Below are 339 nucleotides of genomic sequence, written 5' to 3' on the forward strand. Positions count from 1 at the left end.
GCCCCGGGGGAGCGCGGTGATGCGTCCCGGCCGCCCCGGTACCCCCCACCCCTCCGGGCAGGGTGGCTGCTGCCGGGAAGCCGCCTCCTGGGGAGCGGGGGTCGGGTCGGGGCCCGGCCACGCCGAGCCTCGGGGGGATCTGGTGCGCCCCAGGCTGCCAAAGCCTCTGCAGCGCTCCCGGAGCCCTCGCGGAGCCCCCGCGGAAAGGCCGCCTCCCCCGCTGCCCTCCGCCGGCGGGAGCGCAGAGGCAGAGAGCTGCTCCGAAATGAGGATCTCCCGCGGAGCTATGACAGTTGCCAGACAAACACGTTTGCCTTGGTGAGAGGTAGGGTTTCCGTA

The sequence above is a fragment of the Athene cunicularia genome (genome assembly GCF_003259725.1).
Source record: "Athene cunicularia isolate RWA chromosome 1 unlocalized genomic scaffold, athCun1 chr1_part1, whole genome shotgun sequence".
In the NCBI taxonomy this organism is placed as follows: domain Eukaryota; kingdom Metazoa; phylum Chordata; class Aves; order Strigiformes; family Strigidae; genus Athene; species Athene cunicularia.